General features: G+C 52.6%; 2 protein-coding genes across 3 annotated transcripts in view; one reads left to right on the top strand and one right to left on the bottom strand.

The window, feature by feature from the left end:
* LOC147096970 (uncharacterized) overlaps positions 1-26,370 on the bottom strand; it is a 1,290,222-nt gene that overhangs the window by 214,492 nt on the left and 1,049,360 nt on the right. The gene's annotated exons all lie outside the window — the stretch shown is intronic.
* Positions 1-26,370, top strand: part of LOC147096974 (natural resistance-associated macrophage protein 2-like) — a 451,798-nt gene that overhangs the window by 42,502 nt on the left and 382,926 nt on the right. The window lies entirely within an intron of this gene.

Below are 26,370 nucleotides of genomic sequence, written 5' to 3'. Positions count from 1 at the left end.
TAACACAGTCTCCCAGTAACGCCGTCTTCCAGCAACACAGTCTCCCAGCAATGCAGTCTCCCAGTAACACGGTCTCCCATTAACGCAGTCTCCCAGTAACACAGTCTCCCAGTAACACAGTCTCCCAGTAACGCAGTCTCCCAGTAACACAGTCTCCCAGTAAAGCAGTCTCCCAGTAACACAGTCTCCCAGTAACACAGTCTCCCAGTAACACAGTCTCCCAGTAACAGTCTCCCAGTAACACAGTCTCCCAGTAACGCAGTCTCCCAGTAACACCGTCTCCCAGTAACACCGTCTCCCAGTAACACAGTCTGCCAGAAACGCAGTCTCCCAGTAACACAGTCTCCCAGTAACGTGGTCTCCCAGTAACACGGTCTCCCAGTAACGCAGTCTCCCAGTAACACAGTCTCCCAGTAATAGTCTCCCAGTAACACAGTCTCCCAGGAACGCAGTCTCCCAGCAACACAGTCTCCCAGTAACACAGTCTCCCAGTAACACAGTCTCCGAGTAACGCAGTCTCCCAGTAACACAGTCTCCCATTAACGCAGTCTCCCAGTAAGTCTCCCAGTAACACAGTCTCCCAGTAACGCAGTCTCCCAGTAACACCGTCTCCCAGTAACGCAGTCTCCCAGTAACGCAGTCTCCCAGTAACGCAGTCTCCCAGTAACACGGTCTGCCAGTAACAGTCTCCCAGTAACACAGTCTCCCAGTAACGCAGTCTCCCAGTAACACAGTCTCCCAGTAACGCCGTCTTCCAGCAACACAGTCTCCCAGCAATGCAGTCTCCCAGTAACACGGTCTCCCATTAACGCAGTCTCCCAGTAACACAGTCTCCCAGTAACACAGTCTCCCAGTAACGCAGTCTCCCAGTAACACAGTCTCCCAGTAAAGCAGTCTCCCAGTAACACAGTCTCCCAGTAACACAGTCTCCCAGTAACACAGTCTCCCAGTAACAGTCTCCCAGTAACACAGTCTCCCAGTAACGCAGTCTCCCAGTAACACCGTCTCCCAGTAACACCGTCTCCCAGTAACACAGTCTGCCAGAAACGCAGTCTCCCAGTAACACAGTCTCCCAGTAACGTGGTCTCCCAGTAACACGGTCTCCCAGTAACGCAGTCTCCCAGTAACACAGTCTCCCAGTAATAGTCTCCCAGTAACACAGTCTCCCAGTAACGCAGTCTCCCAGCAATGCAGTCTCCCAGTAACAGTCTCCCAGTAACACAGTCTCCCAGTAATAGTCTCCCAGTAACACAGTCTCCCAGTAATGCAGTCTCCCAGCAATGCAGTCTCCCAGTAACCCCAGTAACGCAGTCTCCCAGTAACAGTCTCCCAGTGACGCAGTCTCCCAATAACACAGTCTCCGAGTAACAAAGTCTCCCAGTAAAGCAGTCTCCCAGGAACAGTCTCCCAGTAACAGTCTCCCAGTAACAGTCTCCCAGTAACACAGTCTCCCAGGAACGCAGTCTCCCAGCAACACAGTCTCCCAGTAACACAGTCTCCCAGTAACACAGTCTCCGAGTAACGCAGTCTCCCAGTAACACAGTCTCCCATTAACGCAGTCTCCCAGTAAGTCTCCCAGTAACACAGTCTCCCAGTAACGCAGTCTCCCAGTAACACCGTCTCCCAGTAACGCAGTCTCCCAGTAACGCAGTCTCCCAGTAACGCAGTCTCCCAGTAACACGGTCTGCCAGTAACAGTCTCCCAGTAACACAGTCTCCCAGTAACGCAGTCTCCCAGTAACACAGTCTCCCAGTAACGCCGTCTTCCAGCAACACAGTCTCCCAGCAATGCAGTCTCCCAGTAACACGGTCTCCCATTAACGCAGTCTCCCAGTAACACAGTCTCCCAGTAACACAGTCTCCCAGTAACGCAGTCTCCCAGTAACACAGTCTCCCAGTAAAGCAGTCTCCCAGTAACACAGTCTCCCAGTAACACAGTCTCCCAGTAACACAGTCTCCCAGTAACAGTCTCCCAGTAACACAGTCTCCCAGTAACGCAGTCTCCCAGTAACACCGTCTCCCAGTAACACCGTCTCCCAGTAACACAGTCTGCCAGAAACGCAGTCTCCCAGTAACACAGTCTCCCAGTAACGTGGTCTCCCAGTAACACGGTCTCCCAGTAACGCAGTCTCCCAGTAACACAGTCTCCCAGTAATAGTCTCCCAGTAACACAGTCTCCCAGGAACGCAGTCTCCCAGCAACACAGTCTCCCAGTAACACAGTCTCCCAGTAACACAGTCTCCGAGTAACGCAGTCTCCCAGTAACACAGTCTCCCATTAACGCAGTCTCCCAGTAAGTCTCCCAGTAACACAGTCTCCCAGTAACGCAGTCTCCCAGTAACACCGTCTCCCAGTAACGCAGTCTCCCAGTAACGCAGTCTCCCAGTAACGCAGTCTCCCAGTAACACGGTCTGCCAGTAACAGTCTCCCAGTAACAGTCTCCCAGTAACACAGTCTCCCAGGAACGCAGTCTCCCAGCAACACAGTCTCCCAGTAACACAGTCTCCCAGTAACACAGTCTCCGAGTAACGCAGTCTCCCAGTAAGACAGTCTCCCATTAACGCAGTCTCCCAGTAAGTCTCCCAGTAACACAGTCTCCCAGTAACGCAGTCTCCCAGTAACACCGTCTCCCAGTAACGCAGTCTCCCAGTAACGCAGTCTCCCAGTAACGCAGTCTCCCAGTAACACGGTCTGCCAGTAACAGTCTCCCAGTAACACAGTCTCCCAGTAACGCAGTCTCCCAGTAACACAGTCTCCCAGTAACGCCGTCTTCCAGCAACACAGTCTCCCAGCAATGCAGTCTCCCAGTAACACGGTCTCCCATTAACGCAGTCTCCCAGTAACACAGTCTCCCAGTAACACAGTCTCCCAGTAACGCAGTCTCCCAGTAACACAGTCTCCCAGTAAAGCAGTCTCCCAGTAACACAGTCTCCCAGTAACACAGTCTCCCAGTAACACAGTCTCCCAGTAACAGTCTCCCAGTAACACAGTCTCCCAGTAACGCAGTCTCCCAGTAACACCGTCTCCCAGTAACACCGTCTCCCAGTAACACAGTCTGCCAGAAACGCAGTCTCCCAGTAACACAGTCTCCCAGTAACGTGGTCTCCCAGTAACACGGTCTCCCAGTAACGCAGTCTCCCAGTAACACAGTCTCCCAGTAATAGTCTCCCAGTAACACAGTCTCCCAGGAACGCAGTCTCCCAGCAACACAGTCTCCCAGTAACACAGTCTCCCAGTAACACAGTCTCCGAGTAACGCAGTCTCCCAGTAACACAGTCTCCCATTAACGCAGTCTCCCAGTAAGTCTCCCAGTAACACAGTCTCCCAGTAACGCAGTCTCCCAGTAACACCGTCTCCCAGTAACGCAGTCTCCCAGTAACGCAGTCTCCCAGTAACGCAGTCTCCCAGTAACACGGTCTGCCAGTAACAGTCTCCCAGTAACACAGTCTCCCAGTAACGCAGTCTCCCAGTAACACAGTCTCCCAGTAACGCCGTCTTCCAGCAACACAGTCTCCCAGCAATGCAGTCTCCCAGTAACACGGTCTCCCATTAACGCAGTCTCCCAGTAACACAGTCTCCCAGTAACACAGTCTCCCAGTAACGCAGTCTCCCAGTAACACAGTCTCCCAGTAAAGCAGTCTCCCAGTAACACAGTCTCCCAGTAACACAGTCTCCCAGTAACACAGTCTCCCAGTAACAGTCTCCCAGTAACACAGTCTCCCAGTAACGCAGTCTCCCAGTAACACCGTCTCCCAGTAACACCGTCTCCCAGTAACACAGTCTGCCAGAAATGCAGTCTCCCAGTAACACAGTCTCCCAGTAACGTGGTCTCCCAGTAACACGGTCTCCCAGTAACGCAGTCTCCCAGTAACACAGTCTCCCAGTAATAGTCTCCCAGTAACACAGTCTCCCAGTAACGCAGTCTCCCAGCAATGCAGTCTCCCAGTAACAGTCTCCCAGTAACACAGTCTCCCAGTAATAGTCTCCCAGTAACACAGTCTCCCAGTAATGCAGTCTCCCAGCAATGCAGTCTCCCAGTAACCCCAGTAACGCAGTCTCCCAGTAACAGTCTCCCAGTGACGCAGTCTCCCAATAACACAGTCTCCGAGTAACAAAGTCTCCCAGTAAAGCAGTCTCCCAGGAACAGTCTCCCAGTAACAGTCTCCCAGTAACAGTCTCCCAGTAACACAGTCTCCCAGGAACGCAGTCTCCCAGCAACACAGTCTCCCAGTAACACAGTCTCCCAGTAACACAGTCTCCGAGTAACGCAGTCTCCCAGTAACACAGTCTCCCATTAACGCAGTCTCCCAGTAAGTCTCCCAGTAACACAGTCTCCCAGTAACGCAGTCTCCCAGTAACACCGTCTCCCAGTAACGCAGTCTCCCAGTAACGCAGTCTCCCAGTAACGCAGTCTCCCAGTAACACGGTCTGCCAGTAACAGTCTCCCAGTAACACAGTCTCCCAGTAACGCAGTCTCCCAGTAACACAGTCTCCCAGTAACGCCGTCTTCCAGCAACACAGTCTCCCAGCAATGCAGTCTCCCAGTAACACGGTCTCCCATTAACGCAGTCTCCCAGTAACACAGTCTCCCAGTAACACAGTCTCCCAGTAACGCAGTCTCCCAGTAACACAGTCTCCCAGTAAAGCAGTCTCCCAGTAACACAGTCTCCCAGTAACACAGTCTCCCAGTAACACAGTCTCCCAGTAACAGTCTCCCAGTAACACAGTCTCCCAGTAACGCAGTCTCCCAGTAACACCGTCTCCCAGTAACACCGTCTCCCAGTAACACAGTCTGCCAGAAACGCAGTCTCCCAGTAACACAGTCTCCCAGTAACGTGGTCTCCCAGTAACACGGTCTCCCAGTAACGCAGTCTCCCAGTAACACAGTCTCCCAGTAATAGTCTCCCAGTAACACAGTCTCCCAGGAACGCAGTCTCCCAGCAACACAGTCTCCCAGTAACACAGTCTCCCAGTAACACAGTCTCCGAGTAACGCAGTCTCCCAGTAACACAGTCTCCCATTAACGCAGTCTCCCAGTAAGTCTCCCAGTAACACAGTCTCCCAGTAACGCAGTCTCCCAGTAACACCGTCTCCCAGTAACGCAGTCTCCCAGTAACGCAGTCTCCCAGTAACGCAGTCTCCCAGTAACACGGTCTGCCAGTAACAGTCTCCCAGTAACACAGTCTCCCAGTAACGCAGTCTCCCAGTAACACAGTCTCCCAGTAACGCCGTCTTCCAGCAACACAGTCTCCCAGCAATGCAGTCTCCCAGTAACACGGTCTCCCATTAACGCAGTCTCCCAGTAACACAGTCTCCCAGTAACACAGTCTCCCAGTAACGCAGTCTCCCAGTAACACAGTCTCCCAGTAAAGCAGTCTCCCAGTAACACAGTCTCCCAGTAACACAGTCTCCCAGTAACACAGTCTCCCAGTAACAGTCTCCCAGTAACACAGTCTCCCAGTAACGCAGTCTCCCAGTAACACCGTCTCCCAGTAACACCGTCTCCCAGTAACACAGTCTGCCAGAAACGCAGTCTCCCAGTAACACAGTCTCCCAGTAACGTGGTCTCCCAGTAACACGGTCTCCCAGTAACGCAGTCTCCCAGTAACACAGTCTCCCAGTAATAGTCTCCCAGTAACACAGTCTCCCAGTAACGCAGTCTCCCAGCAATGCAGTCTCCCAGTAACAGTCTCCCAGAAACACAGTCTCCCAGTAATAGTCTCCCAGTAACACAGTCTCCCAGTAATGCAGTCTCCCAGCAATGCAGTCTCCCAGTAACCCCAGTAACGCAGTCTCCCAGTAACAGTCTCCCAGTGACGCAGTCTCCCAATAACACAGTCTCCGAGTAACAAAGTCTCCCAGTAAAGCAGTCTCCCAGGAACAGTCTCCCAGTAACAGTCTCCCAGTAACAGTCTCCCAGTAACACAGTCTCCCAGGAACGCAGTCTCCCAGCAACACAGTCTCCCAGTAACACAGTCTCCCACTAACAGTCTCCCATTAACGCAGTCTCCCAGTAAGTCTCCCAGTAACGCAGTCTCCCAGTAACACCGTCTCCCAGTAACGCAGTCTCCCAGTAACGCAGTCTCCCAGTAACGCAGTCTCCCAGTAACACGGTCTGCCAGTAACAGTCTCCCAGTAACACAGTCTCCCAGTAACGCAGTCTCCCAGTAACACAGTCTCCCAGTAACGCCGTCTTCCAGCAACACAGTCTCCCAGCAATGCAGTCTCCCAGTAACACGGTCTCCCATTAACGCAGTCTCCCAGTAACACAATCTCCCAGTAACACAGTCTCCCAGTAACGCAGTCTCCCAGTAACACAGTCTCCCAGTAAAGCAGTCTCCCAGTAACACAGTCTCCCAGTAACACAGTCTCCCAGTAACACAGTCTCCCAGTAACAGTCTCCCAGTAACACAGTCTCCCAGTAACGCAGTCTCCCAGTAACACCGTCTCCCAGTAACACCGTCTCCCAGTAACACAGTCTGCCAGTAACGCAGTCTCCCAGTAACGCAGTCTCCCATTAACACGGTCTCCCAATAACAGTCTCCCAGTAACACAGTCTCCCAGTAACACAGTCTCCCAGTAACAGTCTCCCACTAACAGTCTCCCAGTAACACGGTCTCCCAATAACGCAGTCTCCCAGTAATAGTCTCCCAGTAACACAGTCTCCCAGTAACGCAGTCTCCCAGTAACACAGTCTCCCAGTAACGCCGTCTTCCAGCAACACAGTCTCCCAGCAATGCAGTCTCCCAGTAACACGGTCTCCCATTAACGCAGTCTCCCAGACACAGTCTCCCAGTAACACAGTCTCCCAGTAACACAGTTTCCCGGTAACACAGTCTCCCAGTAACACAGTCTCCCAGTAACGCAGTCTCCCAGCAATGCAGTCTCCCAGTAGCACAGTCTCCCAGTAACGCAGTCTCCCAGTAACACAGTCTCCGAGTAACACCGTCTCCCAGTAACACCGTCTCCCAGTAACGCGGTCTCCCAGTAACGCAGTCTCCCAGTAACAATCTCCCAGTAACACAGTTTCCCAGTAACACAGTTTCCCAGTAACACAGTTTCCCAGTGATGCAGTCTCCCAGTAACGCAGTCTCCCAGTAACGCAGTCTCCCAGTAACGCAGTCTCCCAGTAACGCAGTCTCCCAGTAACGCAGTCTCCCAGCAATGCAGTCTCCCAGTAACACAGTCTCCGAGTAGCAAAGTCTCCCAGTAAAGCAGTCTCCCAGGAACAGTCTCCCAGTAACAGTCTCCCAGTAACAGTCTCCCAGTAACAGTCTCCCAGTAACAGTCTCCCAGTAACAGTCTCCCAGGAACAGTCTCCCAGTAACAGTCTCCCAGTAACAGTCTCCCAGTAACAGTCTCCCAGTAACACAGTTTCCCAGTAACACAGTCTCCCAGGAACGCAGTCTCCCAGCAACACAGTCTCCCAGTAACACAGTCTCCCAGTAACGCAGTCTCCCAGTAACACAGTCTCCCATTAACGCAGTCTCCCAGTAACAGTCTCCCAGTAACACAGTCTCCCAGTAACGCAGTCTCCCAGTAACACCGTCTCCCAGTAACGCAGTCTCCCAGTAACGCAGTCTCCCAGTAACGCAGTCCCCCAGTAACACAGTCTCCCAGTAACAGTCTCCCACTAACAGTCTCCCAGTAACACGGTCTCCCAGTAACGCAGTCTCCCAGTAACAGTCTCCCAGGAACACAGTCTCCCAGTAATGCAGTCTCCCAGTAACACCGTCTCCCAGTAACACCGTCTCCCAGTAACACGGTCTCCCAATAACAGTCTCCCAGTAACACAGTCTCCCAGTAACACAGTCTCCCAGTAACAGTCTCCCACTAACAGTCTCCCAGTAACACGGTCTCCCAGTAACGCAGTCTCCCAGTAACAGTCTCCCAGTAACACAGTCTCCCAGTAACGCAGTCTCCCAGTAACACAGTCTCCCAGTAACGCCGTCTTCCAGCAACACAGTCTCCCAGCAAAGCAGTCTCCCAGTAACACGGTCTCCCATTAACGCAGTCTCCCAGTAACACAGTTTCCCAGTAACACAGTCTCCCAGTAACACAGTCTCCCATTAACGCAGTCTCCCAGTAACGCAGTCTCCCAGGAACGCAGTCTCCCAGTAACACGGTCTCCCAGTAACGCAGTCTCCCAGTAACAGTCTCCCAGTAACACAGTCTCCCAGTAACGCAGTCTCCCAGTAACACAGTCTCCCAGTAACGCCGTCTTCCAGCAACACAGTCTCCCAGCAATGCAGTCTCCCAGTAACACGGTCTCCCATTAACGCAGTCTCCCAGTAACACAGTTTCCCAGTAACACAGTCTCCCAGTAACACAGTCTCCCAGTAACGCAGTCTCCCAGTAACACAGTCTCCCAGTAAAGCAGTCTCCCAGTAACACAGTCTCCCAGTAACACAGTCTCCCAGTAACACAGTCTCCCAGTAACACAGTCTCCCAGTAACAGTCTCCCAGTAACACAGTCTCCCAGTAACGTGGTCTCCCAGTAACACGGTCTCCCAGTAACGCAGTCTCTCAGTAACACAGTCTCCCAGTAATAGTCTCCCAGTAACACAGTCTCCCAGTAACGCAGTCTCCCAGTAACAGTCTCCCAGTAACACAGTCTCCCAGTAATAGTCTCCCAGTAACACAGTCTCCCAGTAATGCAGTCTCCCAGCAATGCAGTCTCCCAGTAACCCCAGTAACGCAGTCTCCCAGTAACAGTCTCCCAGTGACGCAGTCTCCCAATAACACAGTCTCCGAGTAACAAAGTCTCCCAGTAAAGCAGTCTCCCAGGAACAGTCTCCCAGTAACAGTCTCCCAGTAACAGTCTCCCAGTAACACAGTCCCCCAGGAACGCAGTCTCCCAGCAACACAGTCTCCCAGTAACACAGTCTCCCAGTAACACAGTCTCCCAGTAACGCAGTCTCCCAGTAACACAGTCTCCCATTAACGCAGTCTCCCAGTAAGTCTCCCAGTAACACAGTCTCCCAGTAACGCAGTCTCCCAGTAACACCGTCTCCCAGTAACGCAGTCTCCCAGTAACGCAGTCTCCCAGTAACGCAGTCTCCCAGTAACACGGTCTGCCAGTAACAGTCTCCCAGTAACACAGTCTCCCAGTAACGCAGTCTCCCAGTAACACAGTCTCCCAGTAACGCCGTCTTCCAGCAACACAGTCTCCCAGCAATGCAGTCTCCCAGTAACACGGTCTCCCATTAACGCAGTCTCCCAGTAACACAGTTTCCCAGTAACACAGTCTCCCAGTAACACAGTCTCCCAGTAACGCAGTCTCCCAGTAACACAGTCTCCCAGTAAAGCAGTCTCCCAGTAAAGCAGTCTCCCAGTAACACATTCTCCCAGTAACACAGTCTCCCAGTAACAGTCTCCCAGTAACACAGTCTCCCAGTAACGTGGTCTCCCAGTAACACGGTCTCCCAGTAACGCAGTCTCCCAGTAACACAGTCTCCCAGTAATAGTCTCCCAGTAACACAGTCTCCCAGTAACGCAGTCTCTCAGCAATGCAGTCTCCCAGTAACAGTCTCCCAGTAACACAGTCTCCCAGTAATAGTCTCCCAGTAACACAGTCTCCCAGTAATGCAGTCTCCCAGCAATGCAGTCTCCCAGTAACCCCAGTAACGCAGTCTCCCAGTTACAGTCTCCCAGTGACGCAGTCTCCCAATAACACAGTCTCCGAGTAACAAAGTCTCCCAGTAAAGCAGTCTCCCAGGAACAGTCTCCCAGTAACAGTCTCCCAGTAACAGTCTCCCAGTAACACAGTCTCCCAGGAACGCAGTCTCCCAGCAACACAGTCTCCCAGTAACACAGTCTCCCAGTAACACAGTCTCCCAGTAACGCAGTCTCCCAGTAACACAGTCTCCCATTAACGCAGTCTCCCAGTAAGTCTCCCAGTAACACAGTCTCCCAGTAACGCAGTCTCCCAGTAACACCGTCTCCCAGTAACGCAGTCTCCCAGTAACGCAGTCTCCCAGTAACGCAGTCTCCCAGTAACACGGTCTGCCAGTAACAGTCTCCCAGTAACACAGTCTCCCAGTAACAGTCTCCCACTAACAGTCTCCCAGTAACACAGTCTCCCAGTAACGCAGTCTCCCAGTAACAGTCTCCCAGTAACACAGTCTCCCAGTAACGCAGTCTCCCAGGAACACCGTCTCCCAGTAACACCGTCTCCCAGTAACTCAGTCTGCCAGTAACGCAGTCTCCCAGTAACGCAGTCTCCCATTAACACGGTCTCCCAATAACAGTCTCCCAGTAACACAGTCTCCCAGTAACACAGTCTCCCAGTAACAGTCTCCCACTAACAGTCTCCCAGTAACACGGTCTCCCAGTAACGCAGTCTCCCAGTAACAGTCTCCCAGTAACACAGTCTCCCAGTAACACAGTCTCCCAGAAACACAGTCTCCCAGTAACGCCGTCTTCCAGCAACACAGTCTCCCAACAATGCAGTCTCCCAGTAACACGGTCTCCCATTAACGCAGTCTCCCAGTAACACAGTTTCCCAGTAACACAGTCTCCCAGTAACACCGTCTCCCAGTAACGCAGTCTCCCAGACACAGTCTCCCAGTAACACAGTCTCCCAGTAACACAGTTTCCCGGTAACACAGTCTCCCAGTAACACAGTCTCCCAGTAACGCAGTCTCCCAGCAATGCAGTCTCCCAGTAGCACAGTCTCCCAGTAACGCAGTCTCCCAGTAACACAGTCTCCGAGTAACACCGTCTCCCAGTAACACCGTCTCCCAGTACCGCGGTCTCCCAGTAACGCAGTCTCCCAGTAACAGTCTCCCAGTAACACAGTTTCCCAGTAACACAGTTTCCCAGTATCACAGTTTCCCAGTAATGCAGTCTCCCAGTAACACAGTCTCCCAGTAACGCAGTCTCCCAGTAACACCGTCTCCCAGTAATGCAGTCTCCCAGTAACGCAGTCTCCCAGTAACGCAGTCTCCCAGTAACGCAGTCTCCCAGCAATGCAGTCTCCCAGTAACGCAGTCTCCCAGCAATTCAGTCTCCCAGTAACACAGTCTCCGAGTAACAAAGTCTCCCAGTAAAGCAGTCTCCCAGGTACAGTCTCCCAGTAACAGTCTCCCAGTAACAGTCTCCCAGTAACACAGTCTCCCAGGAACGCAGTCTCCCAGCAACACAGTCTCCCAGTAACACAGTCTCCCAGTAACACAGTCTCCCAGTAACGCAGTCTCCCAGTAACACATTCTCCCATTAACGCAGTCTCCCAGTAACACGGTCTGCCAGTAACAGTCTCCCAGTAACACAGCCTCCCAGTAACACAGTCTCCCAGTAACAGTCTCCCACTAACAGTCTCCCAGTAACACGGTCTCCCAGTAACGCAGTCTCCCAGTAACAGTCTCCCAGTAACGCAGTCTCCCAGTAACACCGTCTCCCAGTAAAGCAGTCTCCCAGTAACACAGTCTCCCAGTAACACAGTCTCCCAGTAACACAGTCTCCCAGTAACAGTCTCCCAGCAACACAGTCTCCCAGTAACGTGGTCTCCCAGTAACACGGTCTCCCAGTAACGCAGTCTCCCAGTAACACAGTCTCGCAGTAACACAGTCTCCCAGTAACGCAGTCTCCCAGCAATGCTGTCTCCCAGTAACAGTCTCCCAGTAACAAAGTCTCCCAGTAACGCAGTCTCCCAGTAACACAGTCTCCCAGTAATAGTCTCCCAGTAACATAGTCTCCCAGTAACGCAGTCTCCCAGCAATGCAGTCTCCCAGTAACAGTCTCCCAGTAACACAGTCTCCCAGTAATAGTCTCCCAGTAACACAGTCTCCCAGTAATGCAGTCTCCCAGCAATGCAGTCTCCCAGTAACCCCAGTAACGCAGTCTCCCAGTAACAGTCTCCCAGTGACGCAGTCTCCCAATAACACAGTCTCCGAGTAACAAAGTCTCCCAGTAAAGCAGTCTCCCAGTAACAGTCTCCCAGTAACACAGTCTCCCAGGAACGCAGTCTCCCAGCAACACAGTCTCCCAGTAACACAGTCTCCCAGTAACACAGTCTCCGAGTAACGCAGTCTCCCAGTAACACAGTCTCCCATTAACGCAGTCTCCCAGTAAGTCTCCCAGTAACACAGTCTCCCAGTAACGCAGTCTCCCAGTAACACCGTCTCCCAGTAACGCAGTCTCCCAGTAACGCAGTCTCCCAGTAACGCAGTCTCCCAGTAACACGGTCTGCCAGTAACAGTCTCCCAGTAACACAGTCTCCCAGTAACGCAGTCTCCCAGTAACACAGTCTCCCAGTAACGCCGTCTTCCAGCAACACAGTCTCCCAGCAATGCAGTCTCCCAGTAACACGGTCTCCCATTAACGCAGTCTCCCAGTAACACAGTCTCCCAGTAACACAGTCTCCCAGTAACGCAGTCTCCCAGTAACACAGTCTCCCAGTAAAGCAGTCTCCCAGTAACACAGTCTCCCAGTAACACAGTCTCCCAGTAACACAGTCTCCCAGTAACAGTCTCCCAGTAACACCGTCTCCCAGTAACACAGTCTGCCAGTAACGCAGTCTCCCAGTAACGCAGTCTCCCATTAACACGGTCTCCCAATAACAGTCTCCCAGTAACACAGTCTCCCAGTAACACAGTCTCCCAGTAACAGTCTCCCACTAACAGTCTCCCAGTAACACGGTCTCCCAATAACGCAGTCTCCCAGTAATAGTCTCCCAGTAACGCAGTCTCCCAGTAACACAGTCTCCCAGCAATGCAGTCTCCCAGTAACACGGTCTCCCATTAACGCAGTCTCCCAGTAACACAGTTTCCCAGTAACACAGTCTCCCAGTAACACCGTCTCCCAGTAACGCAGTCTCCCAGACACAGTCTCCCAGTAACACAGTCTCCCAGTAACACAGTTTCCTGGTAACACAGTCTCCCAGTAACACAGTCTCCCAGTAACGCAGTCTCCCAGCAATGCAGTCTCCCAGTAGCACAGTCTCCCAGTAACGCAGTCTCCCAGTAACACAGTCTCCGAGTAACACCGTCTCCCAGTAACACCGTCTCCCAGTAACGCGGTCTCCCAGTAACGCAGTCTCCCAGTAACAATCTCCCAGTAACACAGTTTCCCAGTAACACAGTTTCCCAGTAACACAGTTTCCCAGTGATGCAGTCTCCCAGTAACGCAGTCTCCCAGTAACAGTCTCCCAGTAACGCAGTCTCCCAGTAACGCAGTCTCCCAGCAATGCAGTCTCCCAGTAACGCAGTCTCCCAGCAATGCAGTCTCCCAGTAACACAGTCTCCGAGTAGCAAAGTCTCCCAGTAAAGCAGTCTCCCAGGAACAGTCTCCCAGTAACAGTCTCCCAGTAACAGTCTCCCAGTAACACAGTCTCCCAGGAACGCAGTCTCCCAGCAACACAGTCTCCCAGTAACACAGTCTCCCAGTAACGCAGTCTCCCAGTAACACAGTCTCCCATTAACGCAGTCTCCCAGTAACACAGTCTCCCAGTAACACAGTCTCCCAGTAACGCAGTCTCCCAGTAACACAGTCTCCCAGTAACACAGTCTCCCAATAACACCGTCTCCCAGTAACACAGTCTCCCAGTAACGCAGTCTCCCAGTAACGCAGTCCCCCAGTAACACGGTCTGCCAGTAACAGTCTCCCAGTAACACAGTCTCCCAGTAACACAGTCTCCCAGTAACAGTCTCCCACTAACAGTCTCCCAGTAACACGGTCTCCCAGTAACGCAGTCTCCCAGTAACAGTCTCCCAGTAACACAGTCTCCCAGTAACGCAGTCTCCCAGTAACACCGTCTCCCAGTAACACCGTCTCCCAGTAACACAGTCTGCCAGTAACGCAGTCTCCCAGTAACGCAGTCTCCCAGTAACACGGTCTCCCAATAACAGTCTCCCAGTAACACAGTCTCCCAGTAACACAGTCTCCCAGTAACAGTCTCCCACTAACAGTCTCCCAGTAACAGTCTCGCAGTAACACAGTCTCCCAGTAACGCAGTCTCCCAGTAACACAGTCTCCCAGTAACGCCGTCTTCCAGCAACACAGTCTCCCAGCAAAGCAGTCTCCCAGTAACACGGTCTCCCATTAACGCAGTCTCCCAGTAACACAGTTTCCCAGTAACACAGTCTCCCAGTAACACAGTCTCCCATTAACGCAGTCTCCCAGTAACGCAGTCTCCCAGTAACGCAGTCTCCCAGTAACACGGTCTCCCAGTAACGCAGTCTCCCAGTAACAGTCTCCCAGTAACACAGTCTCCCAGTAACGCAGTCTCCCAGTAACACAGTCTCCCAGTAACGCCGTCTTCCAGCAACACAGTCTCCCAGCAATGCAGTCTCCCAGTAACACGGTCTCCCATTAACGCAGTCTCCCAGTAACACAGTTTCCCAGTAACACAGTCTCCCAGTAACACAGTCTCCCAGTAACGCAGTCTCCCAGTAACACAGTCTCCCAGTAAAGCAGTCTCCCAGTAACACAGTCTCCCAGTAACACAGTCTCCCAGTAACACAGTCTCCCAGTAACAGTCTCCCAGTAACACAGTCTCCCAGTAACGTGGTCTCCCAGTAACACGGTCTCCCAGAAACGCAGTCTCCCAGGAACACAGTCTCCCAGTAACAGTCTCCCAGTAACACAGTCTCCCAGTAATAGTCTCCCAGTAACACAGTCTCCCAGTAATGCAGTCTCCCAGCAATGCAGTCTCCCAGTAACCCCAGTAACGCATTCTCCCAGTAACAGACTCCCAGTGACGCAGTCTCCCAATAACACAGTCTCCGAGTAACAAAGTCTCCCAGTAAAGCAGTCTCCCAGGAACAGTCTCCCAGTAACAGTCTCCCAGTAACAGTCTCCCAGTAACACAGTCTCCCAGGAACGCAGTCTCCCAGCAACACAGTCTCCCAGTAACACAGTCTCCCAGTAACACAGTCTCCCAGTAACGCAGTCTCCCAGTAACACAGTCTCCCATTAACGCAGTCTCCCAGTAAGTCTCCCAGTAACACAGTCTCCCAGTAACGCAGTCTCCCAGTAACACCGTCTCCCAGTAACGCAGTCTCCCAGTAACGCAGTCTCCCAGTAACGCAGTCTCCCAGTAACACGGTCTGCCAGTAACAGTCTCCCAGTAACACAGTCTCCCAGTAACGCAGTCTCCCAGTAACAGTCTCCCAGTGACGCAGTCTCCCAATAACACAGTCTCCGAGTAACAAAGTCTCCCAGTAAAGCAGTCTCCCAGTAACAGTCTCCCAGTAACACAGTCTCCCAGGAACGCAGTCTCCCAGCAACACAGTCTCCCAGTAACACAGTCTCCCAGTAACACAGTCTCCGAGTAACGCAGTCTCCCAGTAACACAGTCTCCCATTAACGCAGTCTCCCAGTAACACCGTCTCCCAGTAACACAGTCTCCCAGTAACACAGTCTCCCAGGAACGCAGTCTCCCAGCAACACAGTCTCCCAGTAACACAGTCTCCCAGTAACACAGTCTCCGAGTAACGCAGTCTCCCAGTAACACAGTCTCCCAGTAACGCAGTCTCCCAGTAACACCGTCTCCCAGTAACGCAGTCTCCCAGTAACGCAGTCTCCCAGTAACACAGTCTCCCAGTAACGCCGTCTTCCAGCAACACAGTCTCCCAGCAATGCAGTCTCCCAGTAACACGGTCTCCCATTAACGCAGTCTCCCAGTAACACAGTCTCCCAGTAACACAGTCTCCCAGTAACGCAGTCTCCCAGTAACACAGTCTCCCAGTAAAGCAGTCTCCCAGTAACACAGTCTCCCAGTAACACAGTCTCCCAGTAACACAGTCTCCCAGTAACAGTCTCCCAGTAACACCGTCTCCCAGTAACACAGTCTGCCAGTAACGCAGTCTCCCAGTAACGCAGTCTCCCATTAACACGGTCTCCCAATAACAGTCTCCCAGTAACACAGTCTCCCAGTAACACAGTCTCCCAGTAACAGTCTCCCACTAACAGTCTCCCAGTAACACGGTCTCCCAATAACGCAGTCTCCCAGTAATAGTCTCCCAGTAACGCAGTCTCCCAGTAACACAGTCTCCCAGCAATGCAGTCTCCCAGTAACACGGTCTCCCATTAACGCAGTCTCCCAGTAACACAGTTTCCCAGTAACACAGTCTCCCAGTAACACCGTCTCCCAGTAACGCAGTCTCCCAGACACAGTCTCCCAGTAACACAGTCTCCCAGTAACACAGTTTCCCGGTAACACAGTCTCCCAGTAACACAGTCTCCCAGTAACGCAGTCTCCCAGCAATGCAGTCTCCCAGTAGCACAGTCTCCCAGTAACGCAGTCTCCCAGTAACACAGTCTCCGAGTAACACCGTCTCCCAGTAACACCGTCTCCCAGTAACGCGGTCTCCCAGTAACGCAGTCTCCCAGTAACAATCTCCCAGTAACACAGTTTCCCAGTAACACAGTTTCCCAGTAACACAGTTTCCCAGTGATGCAGTCTCCCAGTAACGCAGTCTCCCAGTAACAGTCTCCCAGTAACGCAGTCTCCCAGTAACGCAGTCTCCCAGCAATGCAGTCTCCCAGTAACGCAGTCTCCCAGCAATGCAGTCTCCCAGTAACACAGTCTCCGAGTAGCAAAGTCTCCCAGTAAAGCAGTCTCCCAGGAACAGTCTCCCAGTAACAGTCTCCCAGTAACAGTCTCCCAGTAACACAGTCTCCCAGGAACGCAGTCTCCCAGCAACACAGTCTCCCAGTAACACAGTCTCCCAGTAACGCAGTCTCCCAGTAACACAGTCTCCCATTAACGCAGTCTCCCAGTAACACAGTCTCCCAGTAACACAGTCTCCCAGTAACGCAGTCTCCCAGTAACGCAGTCTCCCAGTAACGCAGTCCCCCAGTAACACGGTCTGCCAGTAACAGTCTCCCAGTAACACAGTCTCCCAGTAACACAGTCTCCCAGTAACAGTCTCCCACTAACAGTCTCCCAGTAACACGGTCTCCCAGTAACGCAGTCTCCCAGTAACAGTCTCCCAGTAACACAGTCTCCCAGTAACGCAGTCTCCCAGTAACACCGTCTCCCAGTAACACCGTCTCCCAGTAACACAGTCTGCCAGTAACGCAGTCTCCCAGTAACGCAGTCTCCCAGTAACACGGTCTCCCAATAACAGTCTCCCAGTAACAGTCTCCCAGTAACACAGTCTCCCAGTAACAGTCTCCCACTAACAGTCTCCCAGTAACAGTCTCGCAGTAACACAGTCTCCCAGTAACGCAGTCTCCCAGTAACACAGTCTCCCAGTAACGCCGTCTTCCAGCAACACAGTCTCCCAGCAAAGCAGTCTCCCAGTAACACGGTCTCCCATTAACGCAGTCTCCCAGTAACACAGTTTCCCAGTAACACAGTCTCCCAGTAACACAGTCTCCCATTAACGCAGTCTCCCAGTAACGCAGTCTCCCAGTAACGCAGTCTCCCAGTAACACGGTCTCCCAGTAACGCAGTCTCCCAGTAACAGTCTCCCAGTAACACAGTCTCCCAGTAACGCAGTCTCCCAGTAACACAGTCTCCCAGTAACGCCGTCTTCCAGCAACACAGTCTCCCAGCAATGCAGTCTCCCAGTAACACGGTCTCCCATTAACGCAGTCTCCCAGTAACACAGTTTCCCAGTAACACAGTCTCCCAGTAACACAGTCTCCCAGTAACGCAGTCTCCCAGTAACACAGTCTCCCAGTAAAGCAGTCTCCCAGTAACACAGTCTCCCAGTAACACAGTCTCCCAGTAACACAGTCTCCCAGTAACAGTCTCCCAGTAACACAGTCTCCCAGTAACGTGGTCTCCCAGTAACACGGTCTCCCAGAAACGCAGTCTCCCAGTAACACAGTCTCCCAGTAACAGTCTCCCAGTAACACAGTCTCCCAGTAATAGTCTCCCAGTAACACAGTCTCCCAGTAATGCAGTCTCCCAGCAATGCAGTCTCCCAGTAACCCCAGTAACGCATTCTCCCAGTAACAGACTCCCAGTGACGCAGTCTCCCAATAACACAGTCTCCGAGTAACAAAGTCTCCCAGTAAAGCAGTCTCCCAGGAACAGTCTCCCAGTAACAGTCTCCCAGTAACAGTCTCCCAGTAACACAGTCTCCCAGGAACGCAGTCTCCCAGCAACACAGTCTCCCAGTAACACAGTCTCCCAGTAACACAGTCTCCCAGTAACGCAGTCTCCCAGTAACACAGTCTCCCATTAACGCAGTCTCCCAGTAAGTCTCCCAGTAACACAGTCTCCCAGTAACGCAGTCTCCCAGTAACACCGTCTCCCAGTAACGCAGTCTCCCAGTAACGCAGTCTCCCAGTAACGCAGTCTCCCAGTAACACGGTCTGCCAGTAACAGTCTCCCAGTAACACAGTCTCCCAGTAACGCAGTCTCCCAGTAACACAGTCTCCCAGTAACGCCGTCTTCCAGCAACACAGTCTCCCAGCAATGCAGTCTCCCAGTAACACGGTCTCCCATTAACGCAGTCTCCCAGTAACACAGTTTCCCAGTAACACAGTCTCCCAGTAACACAGTCTCCCAGTAACGCAGTCTCCCAGTAACACAGTCTCCCAGTAAAGCAGTCTCCCAGTTACGCAGTCTCCCAGTAACACAGTCTCCCAGTAACACAGTCTCCCAGTAACAGTCTCCCAGTAACACCGTCTCCCAGTAAGGTGGCCTCCCAGTAACACGGTCTCCCAGTAACGCAGTCTCCCAGTAACACAGTCTCCCAGTAATAGTCTCCCAGTAACACAGTCTCCCAGTAACGCAGTCTCTCAGCAATGCAGTCTCCCAGTAACAGTCTCCCAGTAACACAGTCTCCCAGTAATAGTCTCCCAGTAACACAGTCTCCCAGTAATGCAGTCTCCCAGCAATGCAGTCTCCCAGTAACCCCAGTAACGCAGTCTCCCAGTAACAGTCTCCCAGTGACGCAGTCTCCCAGTAACACAGTCTCCGAGTAACAAAGTCTCCCAGTAAAGCAGTCTCCCAGGAACAGTCTCCCAGTAACAGTCTCCCAGTAACAGTCTCCCAGTAACACAGTCTCCCAGGAACGCAGTCTCCCGGCAACACAGTCTCCCAGTAACACAGTCTCCCATTAACGCAGTCTCCCAGTAAGTCTCCCAGTAACACAGTCTCCCAGTAACGCAGTCTCCCAGTAACACCGTCTCCCAGTAACGCAGTCTCCCAGTAACGCAGTCTCCCAGTAACGCAGTCTCCCAGTAACACGGTCTGCCAGTAACAGTCTCCCAGTAACACAGTCTCCCAGTAACACAGTCTCCCAGTAACAGTCTCCCACTAACAGTCTCCCAGTAACACAGTCTCCCAGTAACGCAGTCTCCCAGTAACAGTCTCCCAGTAACACAGTCTCCCAGTAACGCAGTCTCCCAGTAACACCGTCTCCCAGTAAAACCGTCTCCCAGTAACTCAGTCTGCCAGTAACGCAGTCTCCCAGTAACGCAGTCTCCCATTAACACGGTCTCCCAATAACAGTCTCCCAGTAACACAGTCTCCCAGTAACACAGTCTCCCAGTAACAGTCTCCCACTAACAGTCACCCAGTAACACGGTCTCCCAGTAACGCAGTCTCCCAGTAACAGTCTCCCAGTAACACAGTCTCCCAGTAACACAGTCTCCCAGAAACACAGTCTCCCAGTAACGCCGTCTTCCAGCAACACAGTCTCCCAGCAATGCAGTCTCCCAGTAACACGGTCTCCCATTAACGCAGTCTCCCAGTAACACAGTTTCCCAGTAACACAGTCTCCCAGTAACACCGTCTCCCAGTAACGCAGTCTCCCAGACACAGTCTCCCAGTAACACAGTCTCCCAGTAACACAGTTTTCCGGTAACACAGTCTCCCAGTAACACAGTCTCCCAGTAACGCAGTCTCCCAGCAACGCAGTCTCCCAGTAGCACAGTCTCCCAGTAACGCAGTCTCCCAGTAACACAGTCTCCGAGTAACACCGTCTCCCAGTAACACCGTCTCCCAGTACCGCGGTCTCCCAGTAACGCAGTCTCCCAGTAACAGTCTCCCAGTAACACAGTTTCCCAGGAACACAGTTTCCCAGTAACACAGTTTCCCAGTAATGCAGTCTCCCAGTAACACAGTCTCCCAGTAACGCAGTCTCCCAGTAACACCGTCTCCCAGTAACGCAGTCTCCCAGTAACGCAGTCTCCCAGTAACGCAGTCTCCCAGTAACGCAGTCTCCCAGCAATGCAGTCTTCCAGTAACGCAGTCTCCCAGCAATTCAGTCTCCCAGTAACACGGTCTCCCGATAACACGGTCTCCCAGTAACGCAGTCTCCCAGTAACACAGTCTCCCAGTAATGCAGTCTCCCAGCAACGCAGTCTCCCAGCAATGCAGTCTCCCAGTAACACGGTCTCCCAGTAACGCAGTCTCCCAGTAACACAGTTTCCCAGTAACACACCCTCCCAGTAATGCAGTCTCCCAGTAACACCATCTCCCAGTAACGCAGTTTCCGAGTAACACAGCCTCCCAGCAACACCATCTCCCAGCAACGCAGTCTCCCAGTAACAGTCTCCCAGTAACACAGTCTCCCAGTAACACAGTCTCCCAGTAACGCCGTCTCCCAGCAACGCAGTCTCCCAGTAACGCAGTCTCCCAGTAACACAGTCTCCCAGTAACGCAGTCTCCCAGTAACACAGTTTCCCAGTAACACACTCTCCCTGTAATGCAGTCTCCCAGCAACGCAGTCTCCCAGTAACACAGTCTCCCAGCAACGCAGTCTCCCAGTAACACAGTCTCCCAGTAATGCAGTCTCCCAGCAATGCAGTCTCCCAGTAACACGGTCTCCCAGTAACGCAGTCTCCCAGTAACAGTCTCCCAGTAACACAGTCTCCGACTAACGAAGTCTCCCAGTAACGCAGTCTCCCAGTAATGCAGTATCCCTGTAACACAGTCTCCCAGTAACACAGTCTCCCAGCAAAGCAGTCTCCCAGGAACAGTCTCCCAGTAACAGTCTCCCAGTAACACAGTCTCCAAGTAACGAAGTCTCCCAGCAACGCAGTTTCCCAGCAATGCAGTCTCCCAGTAACACAGTCTCCGAGTAACGCAGTCTCCCAGTAACAGACTCCCAGTGACGCAGTCTCCCAATAACAGTCTCCGAGTAAGAAAGTCTCCCAGTAAAGCAGTCTCCCAGGAACAGTCTCCCAGTAACAGTCTCCCAGTAACACAGTCTCCAAGTAACGCAGTCTCCCAGCAACGCAGTTTCCCAGCAACGCAGTTTCCCAGTAACACCGTCTCCCAGTAACGCAGTCTCCCAGTAACACAGCCTCCCAGCAACACCGTCTGCCAGCAACACAGTCTCCCAGCAACACAGTCTCCCAGCAACACAGTCTCCCAGTAACAGTCTCCCAGTAACACAGTCTCCCAGTAACACAGTCTCCCAGTAAAACAGTCTCCCAGTAACACCGTCTCCCAGTAACACCGTCTCCCAGTCACGCAGTCTCCCAGTCACGCAGTCTCCCAGTAACAGTCTCCCAGTAACACAGTCTCCCAGTAACGCAGTCTCCCAGTCAAACCGTCTCCCAGTAACGCAGTCTCCCAGTAACACGGTCTCCCAGTAACAGTCTCCCAGTAACGCAGTCTCCCAGTGACGCAGTCTCCCAGCAACACAGTCTCCGAGTAACACAGTCTCCCAGTAACACCGTCTCCCAGTAACAGTCTCCCAGTAACACAGTCACCCAGTAACACAGTCTCCCAGTAACACCGTCTCCCAGTAACACAGTCTGACAGTAACGCAGTCTCCCAGTAACACGGTCTGCCAGTAACGCAGTGTCCCAATAACAGTCTCCCAGTAACACAGTCTCCCAGTAACACAGTCTCCCAGTAGCAGTCTCCCACTAACAGTCTCCCAGTAACACGGTCTCCCAGTAACGCAGTCTCCCAGTAACAGTCCCACAGTAACACAGTCTCCCAGTAACGCAGTCTCCCAGTAACACAGTCTCCCAGTAACGCCGTCTTCCAGCAACACAGTCTCCCAGCAATGCAGTCTCCCAGTAACACGGCCTCCCATTAACGCAGTCGCCCAGTAACACAGTTTCCCAGTAACACAGTCTCCCAGTAACACAGTCTCCCAGTAACGCAGTCTCCCAGACACAGTCTCCCAGTAACACAGTCTCCCAGTAACACAGTTTCCCGGTAACACAGTCTCCCAGGAACGCAGTATCCCAGTAACAGTCTCCCAGTAACACAGTCTCCCAGGAACGCAGTTTCCCAGCAATGCAGTCTCCCAGTAACACAGTCTCCCAGTAACGCAGTCTCCCAGTAGCACAGTCTCCCAGTAACACACTCTCCCAGTAATGCAGTCTCCCAGCAACGCAGTCTCCCAGTAACACAGTCTCCCAGCAACGCAGTCTCCCAGTAACACAGTCTCCCAGCAATGCAGTCTCCCAGTAACACAGTCTGCCAGTAAAGCAGTCTCCCAGTAACAGTCTCCCAGTAACAGTCTCCCAGTAACACAGTCGCACAGCAACGCAGTCTACCAGCAACGCAGTTCCCCAGCAACGCAGTTTCCCAGTAACACAGTCTCCCAGTAATGCAGTCTCCCAGCAATGCAGTCTCCCAGTAACACGGTCTCCCAATAACGCAGTCTCCAAGTAACAGTCTCCCAGTAACACAGTCTCCGAGTAACGCAGTCTCCCAGTAAAACAGTCTCCCAGTAAAGCAGTATCCCTGTAACACAGTCTCCCAGTAACACAGTCTCCCAGCAATGCAGTCTCCCAGTAACACGGTCTCCCAATAACGCAGTCTCCCAGTAACGCAGTCTCCCAGTAACGCAGTCTCCCAGTAATGCAGTCTCCCAGTAACAGTCTCCCAGTAACAGTCTCCCAGTAACACAGTTTCCCAGTAACACAGTCTCCCAGTAACGCATTCTCCCAGTAACGGTCTCCCAGCAACACAGTCTCTCAGTAACGCAGTCTCCCAGTAACGCAGTCTCCCAGTAACACAGTCTCCCAGTAACACGGTCTCCCAGTAACGCGATCTCCCAGTAACATTCTCCAAGTAACACAGTTTCCCATTAACACAGTTTCCCAGTAACACAGTTTCCCAGTAATGCAGTCTCCCAGTAACACAGTCTCCCAGTAACACAGTCGCCCATTAACACGGTCTCCCAGGAACACAGTTTCTCAGTAACACAGTCGCCCATTAACACAGTCTCCCAGCAACGCAGTCTCTGAGTAACACAGTCTCCCAGCAACGCAGTCTCCCAGTAAAACAGTCTCCCAGTAAAGCAGTCTCCCAGTAACAGTCTCCCAGTAACAGTCTCCCAGTAACACAGTCTCCCAGTAACACAGTCTCCCAGCAATGCAGTCTCCCAGTAACGCAGTCTCCCAGTAACGCAGTCTCCCAGTAACAGTCTCCCAGTAACACAGTCTCCCAGTAACACAGTTTCCCAGTAACACAGTCTCCCAGTAACGCAGTCTGCCAGTAACAGTCTCCCAGCAACACAGTCTCCCAGTAACACAGTTTCCCAGTAACACAGTCTCCCAGTAACACAGTTTCCCAGTAACATAGTCTCCCAGTAACGCAGTCTCCCAGTAACACAGTCTCCCAGTAACGCAGTCTCCCAGTAATGCAGTATCCCTGTAACACAGTCTCCCAGTAACACAGTCTCCCAGGAACAGTCTCCCAGTAACAGTCTCCCAGTAACACAGTCTCCAAGTAACGCAGTCTCCCAGCAACGCAGTTTCCCAGCAACGCAGTCTCCCAGTAACACAGTCTCCGAGTAACGCAGTCTCCCAGTAACAGACTCCCAGTGACGCAGTCTCCCAATAACACAGTCTCCGAGTAACAAAGTTTCCCAGTAAAGCAGTCTCCCAGGAACAGTCTCCCAGTAACAGTCTCCCAGTAACACACTCTCCAAGTAACGCAGTCTCCCAGCAACGCAGTTTCCCAGTATAGCAGTCTCCCAGTAACACAGCCTCCCAGCAACACCGTCTCCCAGCAACGCAGTCTCCCAGTATCAGTCTCCCAGTAACACAGTCTCCCAGTAACACAGTCTCCCAGTAACGCAGTCTCCCAGTAACACCGTCTCCCAGTAACACAGTCTCCCAGTAACGCAGTCTCCCAGTAAAACCGTCTCCCAGTAACGCAGTCTCCCAGTAACACAGTCTCCCAGCAATGCAGTCTCCCAGTAACACGGTCTCCCAGTAACAGTCTCCCAGTAACGCAGTCTCCCAGTAACGCAGTCTCCCAGTAACGCAGTCTCCCAGCAATACAGTCTCCCAGTAACACAGTCTCCCAGTAACACCGTCTCCCAGTAACACCGTCTCCCATTAACGCAGTCTCCCAGTAACAGTCTCCCAGTAACACAGTCTCCCAGTAACACAGTCTCCCAGTAACACAGTCTCCCAGTAAAACAGTCTCCCAGTAACACCGTCTCCCAGTAACACCGTCTCCCAGTCACGCAGTCTCCCAGTCACGCAGTCTCCCAGTAACAGTCTCCCAGTAACACAGTCTCCCAGTAACGCAGTCTCCCAGTCAAACCGTCTCCCAGTAACGCAGTCTCCCAGTAACACGGTCTCCCAGTAACAGTCTCCCAGTAACGCAGTCTCCCAGTGACGCAGTCTCCCAGCAACACAGTCTCCGAGTAACACAGTCTCCCAGTAACACCGTCTCCCAGTAACAGTCTCCCAGTAACACAGTCACCCAGTAACACAGTCTCCCAGTAACACCGTCTCCCAGTAACACAGTCTGACAGTAACGCAGTCTCCCAGTAACACGGTCTGCCAGTAACGCAGTGTCCCAATAACAGTCTCCCAGTAACACAGTCTCCCAGTAACACAGTCTCCCAGTAACAGTCTCCCACTAACAGTCTCCCAGTAACACGGTCTCCCAGTAACGCAGTCTCCCAGTAACAGTCCCACAGTAACACAGTCTCCCAGTAACGCAGTCTCCCAGTAACACAGTCTCCCAGTAACGCCGTCTTCCAGCAACACAGTCTCCCAGCAATGCAGTCTCCCAGTAACACGGCCTCCCATTAACGCAGTCTCCCAGTAACACAGTTTCCCAGTAACACAGTCTCCCAGTAACACAGTCTCCCAGTAACGCAGTCTCCCAGACACAGTCTCCCAGTAACACAGTCTCCCAGTAACACAGTTTCCCGGTAACACAGTCTCCCAGGAACGCAGTATCCCAGTAACAGTCTCCCAGTAACACAGTCTCCCAGGAACGCAGTTTCCCAGCAATGCAGTCTCCCAGTAACACAGTCTCCCAGTAACGCATTCTCCCAGTAACGGTCTCCCAGCAACACAGTCTCTCAGTAACGCAGTCTCCCAGTAACGCAGTCTCCCAGTAACACAGTCTCCCAGTAACACGGTCTCCCAGTAACGCGATCTCCCAGTAACATTCTCCAAGTAACACAGTTTCCCATTAACACAGTTTCCCAGTAACACAGTTTCCCAGTAATGCAGTCTCCCAGTAACACAGTCTCCCAGTAACACAGTCGCCCATTAACACGGTCTCCCAGGAACACAGTTTCTCAGTAACACAGTCGCCCATTAACACAGTCTCCCAGCAAAGCAGTCTCTGAGTAACACAGTCTCCCAGCAACGCAGTCTCCCAGTAACACAGTCTCCCAGTAAAGCAGTCTCCCAGTAACAGTCTCCCAGTAACAGTCTCCCAGTAACACAGTCTCCCAGTAACACAGTCTCCCAGCAATGCAGTCTCCCAGTTACACGGTCTCCCAGTAACGCAGTCTCCCAGTAACGCAGTCTCCCAGTAACACCGTCTCCCAGTAACGCAGTCTCCCAGTAACGCAGTCTCCCAGTAACAGTCTCCCAGTAACACAGTCTCCCAGTAACACAGTTTCCCAGTAACACAGTCTCCCAGTAACGCAGTCTGCCAGTAACAGTCTCCCAGCAACACAGTCTCCCAGTAACACAGTTTCCCAGTAACACAGTCTCCCAGTAACACAGTTTCCCAGTAACATAGTCTCCCAGTAACGCAGTCTCCCAGTAACACAGTCTCCCAGTAACGCAGTCTCCCAGTAATGCAGTATCCCTGTAACACAGTCTCCCAGTAACACAGTCTCCCAGCAATGCAGTCTCCCAGGAACAGTCTCCCAGTAACAGTCTCCCAGTAACACAGTCTCCAAGTAACGCAGTCTCCCAGCAACGCAGTTTCCCAGCAACGCAGTCTCCCAGTAACACAGTCTCCGAGTAACGCAGTCTCCCAGTAACAGACTCCCAGTGACGCAGTCTCCCAATAACACAGTCTCCGAGTAACAAAGTTTCCCAGTAAAGCAGTCTCCCAGGAACAGTCTCCCAGTAACAGTCTCCCAGTAACACACTCTCCAAGTAACACAGCCTCCCAGCAACACCGTCTCCCAGCAACGCAGTCTCCCAGTATCAGTCTCCCAGTAACACAGTCTCCCAGTAACACAGTCTCCCAGTAACGCAGTCTCCCAGTAACACCGTCTCCCAGTAA

Source organism: Somniosus microcephalus, chromosome 33 (assembly GCF_052327205.1).
Source record: "Somniosus microcephalus isolate GS21.2 chromosome 33, FLI_Smic_1.0, whole genome shotgun sequence".
In the NCBI taxonomy this organism is placed as follows: domain Eukaryota; kingdom Metazoa; phylum Chordata; class Chondrichthyes; order Squaliformes; family Somniosidae; genus Somniosus; species Somniosus microcephalus.
This window is presented reverse-complemented; position numbering and strand designations above follow the sequence as displayed.